Source organism: Manis javanica, chromosome 1, assembly GCF_040802235.1.
Source record: "Manis javanica isolate MJ-LG chromosome 1, MJ_LKY, whole genome shotgun sequence".
NCBI lineage: Eukaryota > Metazoa > Chordata > Mammalia > Pholidota > Manidae > Manis > Manis javanica.
In genome coordinates this window covers 192,645,669-192,662,532 of record NC_133156.1, presented here as the reverse complement: position 1 = coordinate 192,662,532, position 16,864 = coordinate 192,645,669, and the positions used below count along the sequence as shown (strand labels likewise).

Genomic DNA, 16,864 nt, shown 5'->3' with positions numbered 1-16,864 from the left:
ACTTGACTTCATTGTTTTAGAGGGGTTTCATCAACCCTTACTAACACACACAGAACTACATAAACCATTTTAAATGAAAGGACCTTTCTGGAGAATGGCATCTTTGGTCACTTCCCTACAGGCTAATCAGCAATGTAGACTTTAAGTAACCAGTTTACCAGTTAAAATGTTGGGACCCATACTCCCATATGCTCCCAGCCTGTGTTGTGAGTTAGTTTGAATGTTGGCAACCTGCTAAGCACAAGTAAAGAGAGGATTCTGACTTCCATGGATAAACAATGATGAAGCACCAGTAGATTATAAAGAGAAGAATACTGTGGCCCTGTGAATTCAAGAGAACCCAAACCAGAAGCTAAACCATTTCACTTTCAAAAGAGAGTTTCATTCTCTCCTAAACTGTGATGTGGAATTTAGAATATTCCAAACCTGGCTTAGAGTTCTATTTTGTGAATATCCAAATGAAAGCAATGTATCTAAATGGGTGATTATACATTAGTGTTATTTACTGCTAGGTAAAAAATGACAATAAACAGTCGCTTAAAACAACAGACATGTACTGCCTCAAATTTCCTGTGGATCAGGAGCCCAGGCATGGCTCACTGGGCCATCTACAGGCTGCAGTTAAGTTACTGCCAGGGCTGGGGTCTCACCTGAGGCTCGACTGGAAAAGGATCCACTTCTAAGCTCACATGGTTTTGGGCAGCATTCAGTTCATTGCTGACTGTTGGACTGAAGGCCTTGGTTTCTTGCTGGATGGCATCTAGATGCCACCCCAAGATCGTTGCCAAGTAGCCCTCTTCTTAGGCAACTCACATGACAGCTTGCTTCTTCAAAGCCAGCAAGAGAGAATGTCTCTTAAGAAGGCGTTATAATTTTATGCGATGGAATCACACACATATAATCACACACTTTTTTTTCACATTTGCTCTATTCTATCCATACAAGCTAGTCACAGATCACTCCTGCTCTAAAGGGGAGAGGATTACACAAGGTTGTGAACACCAGAAGGAGGAGATCATGGAGATGCCCTTAGAATCTGTTGCCACAGGTTACTAGAAAACTAACTCCAGCTAACTGGGGCAGCTATCTGGAGTGTGAGATAGATTCTAAGTCTCACCTCAGCTCATTCATTCAGTAACATCTGTTTTATGAACATGAACTATATCCTCATAATGTAGTAGGGAAAAAGAGAATTATGTTATTTAGAGCTAGCCCCATGGAATTTACATTCTAGTAGGTGGAAACAGAAAATCAACAAATAAATATGTATTATCAGGAGGCTCAAGAGGGCTTAGAAAAAAAAATCATATCTTAGAGTTGAAGAGATTTTGAAGTCAACAATGTTCTCATTGTACAGGCTGTGGTGATATGAGTGGAATGGCCAACTAAGACTGCAGCAATTTTACTAGCCCCACTCCATCCCTTATGCACTCTGTGAATTTAGGCCAATCTGCTCTATAATTTGAGCCTTAGTTTTTTTAGTGGTAAAATGGGGAGACGGTAGGAATAAGTGAGTGGTCTCAATGGCCTATTTCTAGTTTTAATCTTCTATGCCTTTAATGGGTAGATTTTACATAAAAACATGAGACCATCTGTTGAATGTTCTTAGTTTAAAAAAATTTTTAAGCAAAAAATGTTTTTAGTTCTTATACATTTCTCTTATACTGAAAACATTAAATGACAGTCCACAACAACTTACATGAAAGAGCAAAAATTTTCCTTGTAGCCCCCCTCAGGTATGTCTAATTTTTTCATCTTTAGCCAATAACAAGCAAGTTATTGATTTATCAAAGAAAATTCTTATCTGTTATTCGTTATAGTTTCCTTTTATGGGTGGTAATTTTGACCTCTACTCATTTTACCAATTTCTTACTCTTTTACAAACCCTAACCAATGATTCAGGGAGAAGATGTGTCATGATAAATGTTCACCATGGGTGAGGCAGGGATATGATCTCACATGACATGTATGTGCTTGTCCTGTTGTAGATGCTTCTTTCAGGCCAACTAGGTAGAAAAATGACTACTAGCAAATCCATGCAGAAAACTTAGCTGAGGAATTTCCATTTGCAAATGTGCATCTACACTACCTGAACTAGGATCAACAGAACTGATATTACCACCATCACAAAAGTAAACTGTATAAAGTTGTAAAATATTCATACCAGGCCATCAACGTGCTCAGGATCTAACATTAACCTTCCTATCCTTAACTGTACTTACTTAATAAACATCTTTAACTTTTTTATCTTTTATCTATGTCTTGCCATAATTTAATCCCCTATGCAAGCTTATGCTGACACCATACCGTCGTAAGCCTGATAATGCACTAATCTGGCCAAAAAGATTTGATAAGGAATCATTCCGAAGAAGCAAGTCTATTCACCTTCCCTTAGAAAATCTTTACAAATAGCAGGAGTGTTCATATCAGAAAACATCAGATACTCTATTAAATTTCTTTTTAATTAAAAAAATTAACTGACAGGAATCTCTTCAAGTCTTCAACCCATTTGGAGTATGATGCTCTTTTTTTTAACTTTCAAAATTTTTTCAGTACTTTTTCCCAATGGAAAAGATTTTATTCAGACTTACACTGGTTTGATGGTTAATTGAGTCTAAAGTAAACACCATCCCAAGTTCTGGAAACCAGGTCTTTTATCCATTCTTTAGATGAGATTCTTATTGCTACCTTTTTCTTTGTTTTCATTAAACATCTGTCAGTTTTTCAACCTCAGAACTCAGCAGGGATGAAAACTTTCACAACATGTTACATCAGACCAGTACTAATGTAGAAATAAGTTAGGTTGTCTAGTAATATAAAGCTCAGTAGGGATCAGGCTGTTAGTCACAAAGTAAGAATAAAATGATTTTTAAAATAATGTGCCAACTTTTCACATACAAAAAAGATTCTTAAGAAATTATAGCTATAGACATTTTGCCATTTTCATTCCTTTATTTAACAAACTTGAAAGCATCATCTAGGCTAGGTACCAGGGTTGGTACTGAAGATACAGCTGACTCTATCCCTGCCTTCAAGAAACTCATGATCTAATATGATTGTTTCCAACAAGAAATTTTCTAATTATATTTCTCATCACCTAATAAATATGTCTTCAAAAGTCACACTAAAACTCATCTTTGATAAACTGAATCATTTTGAATATGCTATTTAAGTAATCCCATGGTATGATGAATCCTCTTATAAAGCAAATAATACTTCTAATTTGGCATTTAGGTTTTTATATTGGATTTTCTCAAAGCTGTATATAATTTATTTAGTCATACAGCTATGATGTGGTGGAAAGAACGCTTGGAGAGACTAAACTTGGATTTAAATATAGGATATGATCTTAGGTATGTCACTGTTAGCCTCAGTTTTCTCATTTATAAAATATGGATAATACCTCACAGGTTTGATAGGAAGAAGAAATATAAAATGCTATATTTAGCAACCAATCTCCAATAGGGCTTCTCCTGATACTTGCCTCCTGGAATCTGTGCCCTTGTAGAGTCTCCTTCCACACTAAATCAGGACTGGCCTGTAAGAATGCAGAATGCAGTGGTATACGACTTCCAAGGCTAGATAATAACAGGCACCTTCTCTCACATCACTCACTCTGAGGAAAGCCAGCTGCACTATCAAGACACTCAAGCAGTCCTATGGAGAGGCCTATGTGGACATTAGCTGAGGCCTCCCAACAAGACACCTCCGAGGGAGCCAACTTGGAAATGAATCCTCCAGCCTCAGTCAAGTCTTCAGATGACCACAGCCCTAGCTGACATCTGACTCCAACCTCATAAAAGACCTTGAGTCAGAACCACCCAGCTTAGCCACTCCTGAATCTCCAAAACACAGAAGTTGTAAGTTAATAAATATTTATTTCTGTTCAAACTACTGATTTTGGAAGTAATTGTTATGCAGCAATAGATAACCAATATAGGTTGCAAAAGATCTGTGTAATAATAAGTAAAAAAAATAAGTTGGAAAGAGTATCCTGTTTTAATCATTCATTCAACAACTTCCACAAATACACTTCTTTGTGCCCAGTTCAATGCTGGGTCTGTACTTATAGCCTTGCCCTCACAGAGCTTACAATGTAGCCAGGATGATAAGTAACTAAACAAATAATTACTATAAAGTTTGAAAATTGCCATATCAAGGAAATGCAGGATACTTTTGGACTTTGTTTCAAGGGTAGCTAGTCTATTCCAAGAGGTCAAGGAAAGCAGTATAGATGAAAAACTTCTGAAGCTAAGAGACTGTTGTGATAAAGAGAAGAGAGATATAGAGTTGCCTTTTTCCTTTAGTCAGAAAATTTAGAATAAATGAATTTCACACAGAAAAACTCAGGACTGCCAATACCAACTTCCATTCATTCTTTCAACCAAAATTTATTAAGTGCCTACTATGTGCCAGCTACTGTTCTAGGCTCTGGTGGTTCATCAATGAAGAAGAGAGACTAAAATCCCTGCCCTCATGATTGTTCTTGAAGGAAGTAAGAAACTATACTTAGAGAGGTGGTAGAATAATAATGGTTGCTGGTACAGGTTTTGGACTCAGACTACAAGTTCAAATCCAAACTCCACCTCTTACTGGTGGTGTGACCTTTGACAAGATTTTTAACTTCTCTGTGCTTCAGTTTCCTCAACTGTAATAACAGCACCTACCTCCTAGATTGCTGCAAGAAAATAACTGAGTTAATGCACATCAAACCCTCAGAATGATGTCCAGCAAATAAGAAGAGCTCAATATATTTTAGCTGCTTTTGATTTCCTTGTGATCATACTTACAAAGCTCAGGAAGCTCCACCATTCTTCAGTCACTTTCTCCATTCCCAGTTGAAGAAAAGGTGCAAGGTTAAATTTAAAATACATGAGATCCTCACAAAGCAGGTCATTTCTGTTTCGGCCTATGGTTGACATCCTGAGTAATTTACTGCCTGAATATTCTGAAACACAGAACTGCAAATGTACAAGAGTTCTAACCGTGTTGAAGATAGAACAATGCTGCTGATCCAAGAACTCATTTCATCTGTTAACCCCTAAAACAGGCTCCTTCTATACAATACTAAAACAACCTGTTGAAAAATACGGAATTTAGTATGGTATAGTCCCAAATAAATTGCTTTTATATTTAAAAACAACCCTTAAGAATATTTTGCACTTGATCAAATATTTTAAATACAGACTAAAATAATAATGTCCGTTTTGAGGACAATAAACTCCAATTGCTTCCTTGTTTCATCTTTGTCATTTCTCTCCAGCCCAGTTTTGAACGGAAAAAGATGGCCAAGAATGGATGATTCCTCAAAAATGTTTCATTGCTGGAGATCTAACAATTATTTTATGTGTTTCAGGCTCCAGAGAGAAGCCGTAGCTGGAGCACTTCAGGGAAGAGCGGATGATCACAAAATCGTAGACACTAAAGATGGAGAAGACCTTTGAGGTCATCTTTTCCACTCTTGTCAACTCAGTCCTGTTCTCCATAGCATATTCTCAGGGGCTTTCAACAGCCAACTTGTAAATGATTCCAGCACCACCAGACCCACCACCATCCCCCTGGAGAGACCAGTCCACTATCTAATAGACCTTTCTGTTTGGTAGTTTTTTTTCTTTGATATTCAGCCCTATTTTACCTTCTCTTTGCTTCATCCCATTATTCATTGACATACTCCTCTGGACCAAACTAAGCATCCCTTCTCGTCCTTGAGTGTGGGTACCTTGTCAGATTAATTATGGCGTCAGCAGTAAGCCACGTTCACAAGGTCCGGCAGAGTGCACTGAAACAGACGGATCCTGGTATGAATGCCTCATCCAGAAATTTACAGAAACAATGTCACTGACTGCAAGACCTCGTTTTCTTCATCCCTCATTATCTACTTCCACAGCTTGCTCAGGGTTCACATAATAAGGGGAGCAATGTTTGTTACTTCAGTTCTCCCTAAAGTCCTTGTCATTCAGTCCCTTTTTCTGGCTTCAGAATGATCAGAAGGGGCCTCAAAAATGCCTCCTTTAGGTGACAGTTTACCAAACCACAGTGTTTTATACCCCATTAATAGATCCTAATATTCACTCCAGCCTTCTGCCCTGGGACAGAACATCCCTATTCTAACTTCCTAGATTGCCTTGGATTTATGAAACTGAAGAAGAAATGGTTTCAACTAGGCTTTATTTATCTTTGCAACTTCAGGTGCCAGGCTTGTGTGCTGTTTTGTAGCAAAGCAGTTAACTGTGTATGTGCGTGTGCATGTGTGTGCACGTGCACACGTGTGTAAGCATGAACATATGCGAACATATGCATACATTTTTGTTTTTACTCTGTGGCTTGCAAACTTTGCAATTGCTTTTTGGTCATGAAAAGTAATGACTGTCTAACATTTCTGCCACATGCTATATCTTAAAAGAAATTTTGCCACATCCTAAAAGAAAAATATTTTCTATCACAACTCAGTATAGAATATGTTTATATACATATGGGTATGTATTTTAATTATTTTTAAATGATGGCTTCAATTCATTAAATTAATTTTACAATCCACTAACAAGTCATGACTAAGAGTTTGAAAAACCCTCAGGTAGAGGCTCTGCCTTCACATCTGACCCTGGAGAGTGGCTGGTGTCCAGGCACAGCCTCTGCTCTCTGCTCCCAACCTCACTGTGATAAGAGCCCCAAACCTCAGGAAGCCTCATTCCACTTGGAAACCAGTGGACTTCTACCAACCGCCTGAGGCAGTTTCTGATTCTCTGGCTGCCACTCCCAGAACTGAAGGAGGCTGAGGGGTCGAAACCATGAAGAAGAATGACAAGCTGAGTCGCCATGCCAACTTTCTCCCATGAGGCTAAGGCCCCTAAAGGCACTGCATGGCTCAGGAATGGTGACAGCACACAGGGGTGGAGACAGAGATCCTTCTGAGATTGATTTTAAAATCAAACTCCAAGATTTAGTAAGTTCCATGGAGTTATTATGATTTGACCTATCTGTGAAACCCATCAAATAACAGTATCAATGGAAATGCAAAGACACATCTTTTGAAAAGGGCTTTCAGCTAAATAAATAATGATTGAGGTCCTCATGGCCCCTTTTAAAATATTTCCTTTTCTCTCAGGACTTTTCTGTCCCCTTAGTGTTTATTTCAACTACATTATATGTGAGAACTTAGGGAAGTTATTTAAAAGCTTTAAATACATTTTTCTTAAATTTTCTTCTTGCTTTTATAATTAGTTTCTTTTACTGATTCTTTTAAAGTTGAATGTTAATTCCCATCTAGAATTACAATTCCCTCTTTTTAAAAGGAAAGGACATGTTGGGCTATCTGAGGCTGGATGGAGTAGAACATGCCCATGTCTTCTCAGACCTTCTAGGGATAACCCTGAGTCAGGACGCTGGAGCTCTCTCAACACTGGCGTGACTTTCATGGCTTTCTGCTCTACAGAGTCCTGTACTACATGGAAGCTTCAGCTCAGTAACAAGAATCTGATTAGTCCCATTTTGCAGCTGACGAATCCAAGGCTCAGGGAGACTGAGCAATTACCCAAGGCCACAGAACACACGGAGGAAGTGGAATATAACCCAATGTTCAGAATCCAAAGACCTCTCACTCTCCTTCCTCTTTTAAAACACTGCCTCCCCATTAACGCATATGAGGTTTGCAGGTTAAAAAATGGAGCAATTCTTATACCTCATATGAGGATTCATTACTTAGACCTTTTTTTCATGCAAACACACTTCAGGAATCAAAACTGAAGGTTGAAATGTGGTTTGATGAATACATTTTCATTTTAACCGCAAAATGTATGTAGTGTATATAATAAATTGCATGAAGGTAAACTAGAATACTAGAGAGGAGGCATGACTTGCTTTCTTAAAAAACAGGTGAAAATACTTTTTTTCGAAAAATGGAAAAGGAAAATGTTATGTCCTTCAAGAAATATCTATTATATAAAGTGTGGTTTACCAGTAACTTTGCTCTATCAACTACACATGAAAACAATAAGAAGTGTATCCATATTTAAAACTAGGGTCTCAGCATTGGTTAATAATCAACATGGTGATTACAATGGACACAGCATAGTTCTCTATCCCTTGAAGTTTATGATTAAAGCTAAAGAGCCCCTGCATAAAAGCTGGAATGCTTACCCCCTTGCAGATAATAACTGATGCTCCCTCTGGGCATGAGGTGATCCTCGCTCTCTTCCTTCGAAAGGAGTCTTAAGTCCTGTTTTTCTCACCCTTACGAGTTCTGCACAGGAGAAATTTCAATCTAACCTTCCCTTTCTGCTGATGTCAACATGAAAATGTGTTTACACACTCAAAAATTCTTGTTAGTCATTTCAGCTTCAATGGAAACCTAGACAAAGGGACAAATTAGGAATAGAGAGTGAAGAGGAAAATGAGTGGCCAAAGAAATCCGAGATGGAACACGTCTATCAGACATTTCACATACGAGATTCAGAAGGACTCCAACACAGCACAGTTTCTCCAGCCAAAGACACTGACTTGTGGTTTTTACCATCCCAGGCCTCTGGATCATTTAAAAATAACATCGACCTCCCTCTCTGAATCTTTTAAGCCTTAGGATATATGTGGGGTAATAAAAAACGTAAATGGACTGAGAGCTTGGTTCTTATGAAGCAAGATGGTTAACTTCAAGTTAACCTGTCTAGACATGTGAATAAAGCCTTTTAAAAGTAGAAGGCACACCAGGGCCAAGATGGGTTTTTCCAGGGTTGTCCTATGGCTGAATAATTTTCCATGAGCTCAACTCACCTCGTAGAACAACTTTAAAAATAAAAAATAATAAAATTCACCATATGGAAATCTCCATGGTATCCACTTAATTTTATGCCTCCTCTCTTCTTTATATTACAGATTTCCACAGGTAGCATGCAGATTTGATTAACTGAATCCTCCCAATCTGCAAAGGCTAGTCCCAGGTCATTTTTCTTCCTTGACCTACTGAGCAAGCATCTAAATCCATAGGGGTGGTATCACCATGGGGGCAATTTAGGACAGCACATGATGGGGCAGGCACTGTGAGCAAAAGTAGGTGACACCAGCAGTTATTCTGCCCTTTACAGGGCAGAGAACCCAGCCCTAGCACCCATGCTTTGGGGCCCAGCTCTGTATTTCCTCTGGATTGTACTTCTCCCCACGTACCCTGCACCCCAAAATGTCTTACCCAGACATCCCTAGCCTGTTTCCAGGGTCCTTCCTCTCCTGAAGGCAGGTTATAGCATCAACATGTACATCCAGAGGCCTAACGGTGTGGGGCAGTGTTTGCAGAGGAGGGGGCTGTGTGAGCAGGACGTGCGGACCATATGCGTGGGTTCCTTCTCAGTGTGGGCCACCATGGGGAAATGGGAACAGAAGCCCTGCAATGCCCAGATTCCCCACACAAGAACTGGGAACATGGACCCCCAAGATCCCAAGGGAACCTGGTGTCCAGCAGAGAAGAGTCATAAGGGCAACATCTTGGAAATGAGCAAAAGTAAGTGATTAGTGCTCCTACCTTGGGTTTTAAAATGTATGAGCTTTTATGAAATGGAAAAGATGAAGATAATAATAATGGAGTCTAGGAAAACTATACATCTGAGAAGGAACAAAGTGAAAAAAGAAAATAGATTGCTTTACATCAATCATAGTCACTTATGTGTATTTTAATATATCACAATCATGATTTCATATATATAACATACACACGTATATATAAGATGATGTAAAAATTGCATTTTCAACAGAAATACCAAAATACCAGAGATGGAAAAATCCAAAATGAGGCACTGAACTAACCTATGCAGAGTTTTTTAAAGAAATGAACTATAATTGGTTTCACAGCTCTTAAGCACCTTACCCACTTGAAAAATATGAAAAGACCGAAGAGAAAAAAAAGATATTGTGGGAAAAATTCCTTTAGGAAAAAAACAGGGACTGCTCCCCCATCTCAAACTTTGTTGTTGGGAAAGGGGGTGGGGGAGAGGACTTCACTGAAATCACTGGGACAGCAGATATGAGTCCCCTCTGCCACTCCCAGGGTTTGGGAACAGAGCGGACTTAATGAGATCTAGAAAGCAAGAGGCAGGCCAAGGGACTGCCTCCACTGAGGAGGGTAGTGGCAGGTCATGAGAATATCTGCATTACAGAGCTTGGGGCCTGCCATGAAAGCACCACTCCAGAGCCAGACTGCCCAGGTCTGAAGCTCTTACACTCTGCAGCTCTGTGGCCTTGAGGAAGTTGTTTAACCTCTCTGAGGCTCACTTTCTTCCCCTGTAAAACAGAGATAATAAAAGTACCTGCCTCATGAAATCACTGTGAGAATTAAATGAGTTAATATATACAAAGTGCTTAAACTAGTATCTGGCCCAAGATCAGTGCTCCAATATTAACTCAGTGTTATTAACCAGTCAGAGACCCCACAGGAGGCACAGCCAGCCTACAATCCCTTAAGTCCTGCCCAAGAGGACTTTGGTGCTGTGGAGGGTGGATCACTGAAGAAAGGGCATAGTGGGTAGCAGTCAGCCTAAGGAAGGATGTCACCCATGTCAGGGACCATTCTAGCCTTAGATTGTAGAATCTCTGGAGCCCCCAGGAAAGTGCCAACAAGAGAAAGAGTTAGCTGAAACATTAGCCAGGCCCAGTGATCCTGAAGCTGGCTGGGAACCATGCCGTTCCCACCAGAACTATTTATGCTCTGTTCCCTCCTCCCTCCCCATGCACTAACTCCAGAGGGGTCGCCTACAGCAGCCAGCCAGAGAGCAAAGCTAATCAGCAAGAAAGAGGGAAGACAGGTCTAGAAATTCCCCCAACATCCCACCCCACCACAAAATTACAACCACAAAGGGCCCTGACCCCACAAGAAGAGATATGACCTTGTATTATATATATTGGGATTCTAGATCATTATATAGGACTGGGTATTCGAAGGACAATAGGAGAACAGGTTCTCTAGAGAAACAGAACCAATCCGATGTATATACACATATATATACATAGATGTGTGTGTACATACATATACACTGTTATTTGTATATATGTACATATACACATGGAGAGAGAGATTTATTTTAAAGAACTATGGAAGCTGGCAAGTCCAAAATCTGCAGGGTAGGCCAGCAGGCTGGAAACCCAGAGAAGGGCTGTTGTTGCAGCTCAAGTTGAAAGTTAGTCTGCGAGTAGTACTCCCTCCTCCTCAGGAAGATCAGTCTTTTCTCTATCAAGGCCCTCAGCTGCTTGGGTGAGGCCCACCCATATTATGGAGAGTAATCTCCTTTCTCAAAGTCTTCTCATTTAAATGTTAATCTCATCTCAGACATCTAGAACAATGTTTGACCAAATACCTGGGTACTGTGGCTTAGTCAAGTTAACATATAAAACTAACCATCACAGAGAAAATATTTCGTGTGGATACTGATCATATTCTAGAAACAAGCTCATTTAATGTACCCTTTTAAATACACACACACACACACACACACACACACACACACAATTCATTGTGTACTTTTGTATTAAAATAGTAAATTACAGAGATACGGGCTTTGCTTTCACAGTTTGTCACTAATATTAAATAGCTTTCTAAATACAACTAGTAGCAATTAGAATGAGCACAGCTTGTCTTCCCAAAGATATAAGCTCTGTATGGGGAAAAAAAACAACAACTCCATCTTCTGTGTCTTTGTATCACCACTCTGAGTGACAATATGTATGTATGCCATGTTCAAAGTGTATATATATGCTGGCTGTGCCCTCTTTTGGAACAAGAATGCCAAGCCTCCATCTAAACCATGTGACCAAATTTTTCAGGAATCAAGTCAATAATGTGGGGACCCTGGGAAGAGAATTTCCCCTTTTACTTCAATGTAGGCAAAGTCAGAAGTGGCAAAAAAAAAATTTTTTAAGGCCAAGAAGGAAAGCAGAGCTATTTACCACATTAGCCACTGAGTCTACTCCAGACATTTTCGAAAGCAGTTACAGCAGCTTTAGTGATTGATTCACAAACCTCCACCAAGCACCTACAATGTGGCAATACCTGTTCTCTTAAGTTATCATCCTTACTCTAAACAATGCACAAATATACTTAATCTCCTACAGTCAAGGAACATTCAGGCCTGCGGGGTCCCCTCTTGGACACACTCATTTCTTCCCAGCTGAGAGTCACATTAAGAGTTCTAGACCAGAAGTGACATCAGCTGGCTTCTAGTTTCAACTGTGCCACTGTATGACCCTGTGATATCAAATCAGATATCCTTTTCTTCCTCTACTAAATACGATGGCAATTATAGTGATTTAACTACTCATGGACTTGTTATAAATATCAGTGAGATAATGCATTGAAAATACTTATTAAAAAAATTAAAGTGTTTACCAATGCAAGGTATCTCTAGACTCTACCCTGGAGATTTTTTCTTAAGGGCCTCCTTTTTGGAGAAGCCAGCAGAACTGACTGACAGTAATGTAAGGTTACAGCCATTTGAGGGTGAGATTCTGAAACTTTCTACCTGCTTGGCATCACACCGTGGTACCTCAAAGGCAAGTTGCCAGCAAGGCCAGCCTCACAAACCAACTGCCTGCTCCATATAATTCTCCCAGTAGTCTATTGTACATATTTGATATTCAATCACTAAAGTGTAATTCTTTTGGTTAAATTGTCCCCCAAAGAATCCACCACTAATTTACTATTTACAGTCTTTTCAATTTTAATGTGTGTTGGTTTATCAAGCCCCATTCTAATACCACAGCCAGAGGAAAGGGTGAAGTTGGAAGGTAGGGGAAAGACGAATCAGGAGGCATCAGTGAAAAACCTTATGTTACAGAGCAGGAAACTGAGACTCAAAGGAGTGAAGATAATTGTCCAGCATCTCGCAGCTAATCAGGGCCAGAACTGCAGCAATCTCTGATCATCAAGCCATTTTCTTCTCTAATGTATGTACTCCGTGCTGACAATTTCTCTGTACCAAATGGATTAGAAAAAATACTCTGTTATTAGAAAGTTACTGGGCCAATGGGCTCCACTTAACACCTAGCCAAATTCTGGGTGCACTACAGATAATAATTACTTTCTGATTAATTATTAACAAAACTTCATTGTAGGGCACTAGTGTTATTTTTCCAATTACTTTCACTATAATCTCATCTTTACCTGCACAGCTGACAGGGCAGGCAATTCAAGAACAGGAAACTAAGGCTCTGACAGGTTACATGCCTTTCCAAAGCAGGCACAGAGACTAGCTAGAACTCAGCTGTCCTGACTTGCTACTAGTCTTTCCAGACTCAACTACACTGTGGCAGCCGTAAGAGTTAATGTGGGCCCAGCAGCAGCAGATGGCTCCTTGCCCGCCTACGGAGGTGACTTTGTATCCTCAAAACCCTCTCCACCCTAATGGTGAGGGAGGGAGGAGCAGGCAGGCACCGGTTTTTATGAGCTCAGTTTAAAATGGGGAAACACTGGGCTTGCCAACATGCTCAGTGCTCCCACACAGGGCGCTAGAGGAGTCCCAGCCTCCGCCTTCAGGATTCCGGGGGTTCCGCCCTCAGAGACTCAGTGCTAGTTGTCACGCACTATAATTTCCCCTTCGGTCATCTAAAAGTCCTTCAGGTAAAATGAATGCTTTTTTCTTTTAGTTTCCCACACACACATATACTTTTTACCTAGTTTTAAAATGAATTATTTACATATTTCATATATAAATACATATATTACATACATACACTAGACTCTTGGACAACAGTGAAAACTTTCTGCCTTGTTTTTATCTTTGAATCTCCAGCACCCAGCTTGAGTAACACAGAAGTTTGACAAACATTTGCTGAAATGAAATTAGGGTGCCTCCAATTCTCCCTGGGAGGGGTTACACATTAAATCATGAACTCTTCAGTCTGAACTAGCTTATCCTGGGTTTTGGTGTAGACAGGTAGAGCCCAGTCTCTGGAGAGTCTAAAGCAAAGAGAGAACGGAGGAGCTGGCTGAGAACGAGGCCCTGAATGGACAAGGAAGTCCCAACACAAGAATCCCAGATTCCAAAACTGAGCTACATTTCACTGCAGGTCCCTTCAGTTCTGTTTAAAAAGCAAACTGTTCTAACATTAGAATTTAGACAGAAAAGTTACAAAATCTGATAATGGAAGCTCATGGGGGACCACAGAGGCAGTGAGTTCCAAGGCGGTTCCCACCGTGCCTGCCATGGCCTCATCTTCCCCTCCCACAAACGTGGGTTCAAGGAGCAGATGTGGTTCTTACTGCTGTTCAAAGAGACTTAAGACAGAAACAACTCATTTGGGTTCCTAAAAGGAGTACAAGAATGGGCCTCTGCTGGGATGAAGCCAAATGTTCACTGATTTGGACACAAGGCTTGGTGGAGTCCAATGGAACTAGTCAGTATTGAGTGGAAAAGGGAAAGAAGGAATTTCCCTGTGCAACATGGAAGTAAGATTAATTCTGAATAAATCAAAACCACCTAGATTTTGTTTTACAGACACAGGCAACATTTTGGAGAAAGGGGAATTTAGGGTTGCTGTTCCGACCTCTATAGCTCATTGCGGCATTTTTGGATTCTGATTCTGTACACTTTATTGTTGATTTTAAGTAGTCTAATGCTTAGTACGTGCCCAATACTGCTCATACATTAACCTATTGAATTTTCCCATGTGTTAAATATATGTGTTAGATAATATTAGGTCCACTTCCTAGATAGGGACATTGAAAGAGACAAATTAAGTAACCCAAGGATACACACTTAATAGTTGGCCTAGTGAAGTGATTCGTATTCAGCCCAGGATGACTCTAAAACCTTGAACTTTCTAGTATTCAAGGCTACTTCTCTGTAACTGTCTACCTTCCCTGCTTCAGTGAGTCCTTTCTGAAGACCAGCTAGGTACAGCCCATTGTGTTGGTCCATTTGGGAGTGACATGCCTCCTACCTCAGTCAGAAACAGAGAAAGTGCTCAACAAATGCTCATTACTTGAGTTACAGCACGTGACTGAGGAGTCTACCTCCCTTTGTCTGACTTATGAAGATAAGTCAAATGCACAGGCCCCACTCAAGATGAAGACTGAAGGATCCTCCACCTGCCACCTGGAAGAACTCAGAAACTACTCACAGCACACAGATTGCCATCCAAGGCTAAATATTTTGGTTTGACCATTTCTTTTTCTCTACATACTTTTAAAATTCAGGAATTAGGAGAGCCCTCTTCTATTTGTTAGGAAATCAAAGCATGCAAGAGCCTTGATTTATTTAAGTCAGGCCAATTTTTTCTCTTTGGGTTATCAATATCAAAATAAAATTGGAAAAAATAAAACTAGCACATTGAAAGAAACATAGTTAAGGGAAGGAATTTACACCAAGAACACACTGTATATGTAATCGAACCTGAATCATGGCACTAAGTCAGTCATTTTAAACCCAACAAATATATAATTGATTGCTTTGCCATGGAGCCCACACTTACAAAGTGCAAACACCTTACAATGGCTATTAGACCCTTTACAGTCTGGCTGCAATGAGACCTCCCAGAGTCACATCCTCCCTTTTCCTAAAACACAGCCTGGGCCCTGGCCTGCATCTCATGCTCCTTCCAGCTGCTGGGCCTTTGAGCATGGTGCCCATGCATCATCCCGTGACCCCATTCCCTCCATACTGATGTTACCCTCCCCTCTCATAGGAAACCTCCTTCTTCTTTCACCATAATATTTGGGACATGGCCCAAGTAGCAAGGTGCTCTGGGCTGAGCCTTCTGCTGGGAATCACGTTTGTTTGGGGAAATCTGGGCAACAGGTAGGGCAGGAGCTTCCTGGATTAGAACTTCTCCTAAGGGAAAACAGAGTCAGGCAAAACAGCCCTCATCATAGGGGCAGATATCACCAGCAGGGTGAAAGGTCTCAACCACAACCCCTGATGGTCTTGCATCTTCTTTCCAGGGAGAGAGTCGGCAGTGAGCAAAACCTAAAAGCTCTAGTCCCTCCTAAACCTCTGTAAGACGTTGGACACAACTGCCTTGGGTTTCTCTACCAGTGTATGTCAAGGAGACTCCAGGTAAAGCAGCATTTGTGGCCAAAGGAGTCAGGGCTAGGGCACCCAGCAGCACCCAGAGGCCACGGCCCACACGGGGGCCATGACTGAGCCAGTGGGAGGAAAGGAAAAGATGTAGATGCCCTATTAGCTGACCAGATTCGGTCAGCACACGGGAGACACAGAGCCTCAGGAATGTCAAGAAGGGGCTATGCACCGAGCTGCAGCGAGAATCAAAAACAGTGACATACAACATACATCCCCATAGCATTTGCCAACTTGTTTTGGTGTTGAATGAGTGTCCACCTCCCATCCTGCCCCTTCAAGACAGAAAGCCACACAGATCAAGAAGGGAGTGATCCTGCCAAGGTCTTTTATACCAGCCCCCACACCCCACGCCCTTCCCCTCACACACCACACCCCTCCCCCAACCCCAGCCAAAAGAACAACACCTGACACATACTGCCTGGTATTCAAGACATGAATAAATGACTGAATGAGTACAATGTTAGGGGCATTGTGTTCATCTTAGGAAAAGTAAACATGAACAAGAGCACAGAGATGGGAATGAGGAGACCATGGGGAAAAAACACCAGCCTGGTGCAAGTTAAAGGTGAATATCAGAGGGTGGTGAGAAATTAAGCTAGGCAGGGAGGGTGGGCCAGTCAATGGGGAGCCTCAAGAACCAGAAGCAAAGGAGTTTAGACTTAGGCCAACAATGTACTCAAAGGTATTCCAAACTAAGGCTTATATGTTCATATACCAACAACTGGTAGTCAGTGGTGGGGGGAGAGGGGGATGTAACTTCAAACATTAGTTTCTTAGGTTCTCTATGATGTTAAATGACTAGTTGAAACTGT

General features: G+C 40.7%; 1 long non-coding RNA gene across 1 annotated transcript in view; it reads right to left on the bottom strand.

The window, feature by feature from the left end:
• LOC140843422 (uncharacterized) overlaps positions 1–16,864 on the bottom strand; it is a 529,360-nt gene that overhangs the window by 482,332 nt on the left and 30,164 nt on the right. The window contains exons 2-3 of the long non-coding RNA XR_012121167.1: positions 8,137–8,347; positions 5,636–5,779 (exon numbers count right to left, since the gene is read on the bottom strand). This is a non-coding gene — a long non-coding RNA (uncharacterized lncRNA). The remainder of the gene's footprint in view (positions 1–5,635; positions 5,780–8,136; positions 8,348–16,864) is intronic.